General features: G+C 36.3%; 1 non-coding gene across 1 annotated transcript; it reads left to right on the top strand.

Moving 5' to 3' along the window:
* Nucleotides 1-1,278: 1,278 nt before the first annotated feature.
* Nucleotides 1,279-1,387, top strand: LOC114228447 (U6 spliceosomal RNA). The gene has a single exon (XR_003614589.1). It is a non-coding gene; the product is annotated as a U6 spliceosomal RNA (small nuclear RNA).
* Nucleotides 1,388-2,907: the final 1,520 nt, after the last annotated feature.

Below are 2,907 nucleotides of genomic sequence, written 5' to 3'. Positions count from 1 at the left end.
GGTTAAAGGTGGAAGCAGGGAAATAAAAAACTGCTCATTTCTGGTACAAAATGAAGTGAATTAGAACATACTTCCAAATCTCATTTGGTGTACATTAAACTCGGTTAGTTCATTTTCCATATAGCAAAATGAGCAAGCTGGGGAGGCCTGTTTGAACACCTATTTATCTTGGCCAAATACTTTCTTCTAGCATCTTGAAGTCATTTATTTGGCCATGTTGGTGCTATAACCAAAATGAGTTTTTCTATAATAGTGACATAAATCCTGGAATTCCAATAGAAGATTGGATTAAATAGGACTTTTTTTTGGGGGGGTGGGTGGGTGGTATATTCCAACTACTTCTTATCAAAACCAGTATAATTTCTTGTATAGATTGGGTAGTGATTTGAAAACATCATCTATTCGTGTTCTGTCTGAAAGTAGAATATAGATTAATAGTAAAATATCATTAGAAGCAATATCATTTTACTATGCAAAATTAGGATCAGAAGCATGATCTTTTGAAAACAAGGCATGGAATACTGCCGGGAATTTGAATTAATTTTGAATAGCCATTGATCTTATCATCCAATCCCTAGCTTCAGATGCACACAATTGAGCCCGAATGGGAAATTTGATGCTGTTTTTCTTATTGAGGTGATAGAACCAGAAATCACATAAACTTTAGTAAGCTTATTTATGGATAGTCGAGTAACTTTATGGACCATGCTTGGGTTAATGATAGGGCAGACATGCTATTAAAGCAGAATACTATTAGTTAACCCACTGATGATGTGCATTAGTGATACTTGAAAAGTTATGCAGTAGTGGGGACTTCTGTAGTTTTAGTTTATCCCTCTATTAAGATTTGTAGGTATTTTAGATGAACTTATGATTCTCTCATTCACTCTCAGTGAATGATTCTGATCCCGTTAACCTACCAGGAGACATGCTAGAGAAGTCTTTCTGTTAATGAAACATGACTGGCTTGTTTTCTTTCAAAATGCGACACAGTTACTTTGGAATTACAAGTCTACTGTGTAACCATGGAGCATCTTCAGTTGACATACAGATTACACAGTTTATTGGAGATGTGAATCATATTTTCTGTATTTACTCAAGGGTTCACAGATTGGGACTAAAAGGGCAGCAAAGAGAGGAGACTGTTCAAGAAAATGTTGGATTAATCGGAGTCCTTCCCCTTCATATCTGATTAATCTTTTGCCAACAATTGACCAATGCATTTATGGAAGAAATGCTCAGACAATAATAATCAATTGCCTTTTAGAAATCACTGTGGTGCTGGTCTAGATAGCACTTATAGTAAAAAATTAGAGTGATAAAGAGAAGATTAGCATGGCCCCTGAGCAAAGATAACATGCACATTCATGAAGGATTCTATATTTTTAAACTAAACTTATTGTGGTAATAATTTTGATATATATTCATTAAGTTGTACACCTTAAATGTATACAGGGTTACCTCAATAAAACTGGAAAAAAGAGAAATTTTTGTGTTTTGAGGTGGGAGGGAGGGCCAAAGGGTCAGGTAAGGCAGTCCCATCTTTTGAGACTGTAGTCAGAAATTTAGCAAGAAATTGAAAACGAAAAATATTGTATGAAGCACATGTGTAGTTAACTGAAATCTGGCATCATTTTAAAACTAAGTGGTTAAGAGGGTATAAATGTTAGTATTCCATTGCCATCCCTGCCACCACAAATCTACAGCCTACTATTTTCCTACCATACGTTTCCTAATGATGCTTCTGTTGATAGAAAGCCCCAGTCATTTTTTATTAATGGATGCTGTGACTTCTTCCCACTCTCTTTCCATTGGCACAGCATTTACTGATTAGGGATGCTGGGTGAGTCAGAATATTCCTTGCATAATGATTGGTTACTTGGAATGGGTACCAGCTCTTCCTTTGTGATAAAGAACAGTGTATATAAATAAGGGTAAGAGATTTTCTTGATGTTCAAGGTCTTTGGTCTCTGAGTTACAGACTATAAATTTCCTGGGCCACATTCTCGATGCAGAACTTCTACTGAAGTCAACAGAAGTTTTGTAAAAAAAAAAAAATTAATGGCAGGAAAATGCACTATTATTATTTATTACTATTTCTTTTTGACTGCTCTGAATATAATTTGGTGCATAAAGTATTGTGGAAATTTTGAGTTTTTCCAGTGACTCATTTTCATGCAAATGTTTATCACATTTCTGTGTATTGTTTTCTTCTATCATATATATTTCCATCTTCCATGAGTAAATCAACATCTTCATCCATAGTGCACATTCAGTGGCTGTAAATTCAGTCTGTATTCTCTATAATGTTACGAATATGTGATTTTCATTTATGATTTTAGTGGGTGTTTCTGAAATTTCTACAGCAGCATCTGGCCAGGAAATATTGTTTGTGAATTAGGAATACAACATGTACATTTATTTTTCTTCCATGTACTCCTTTTTCTAATCCTTTCCTACTAAATGGGAGGCCGTTTGGATTCTTTTCTGTCCTAATTCTCAGAGACTCCACTCTTGTACAGACTTTCGGTTTGATTTTGCTTTCTCTGCTATGCCTGGTTCCGGGAACAATGGAAGCAAGTCTTGAGTCTCCTCCCCTTCCTCACTGCCAACACTCATACCTAAGTCACCACTGTGGTTTAATCAGACTACTGCTCATGCCTCCTGAGAGGTTTTTCACTATGTTCAGCTTCTGTCCCTTCTAATCTCTCAATGCTGCTGTTAGAATGATCTTTTAAAAATACAGAGATAATTCTGTCTCTCCCTGCTTAAAACACTTTGTATTGTCCTTAGAATAAAGACCGACTTCTTGAACACAGCACAGGGAGCTCTACATACTGTGGTTTCTACTTGCCGCTCCAGACAATTGTCCTACCCTCTCCCTCCCTCTGTGCTCTAACCACAGCG

This window comes from Eptesicus fuscus, chromosome 9 (genome assembly GCF_027574615.1).
Source record: "Eptesicus fuscus isolate TK198812 chromosome 9, DD_ASM_mEF_20220401, whole genome shotgun sequence".
NCBI lineage: Eukaryota > Metazoa > Chordata > Mammalia > Chiroptera > Vespertilionidae > Eptesicus > Eptesicus fuscus.
This window is presented reverse-complemented; position numbering and strand designations above follow the sequence as displayed.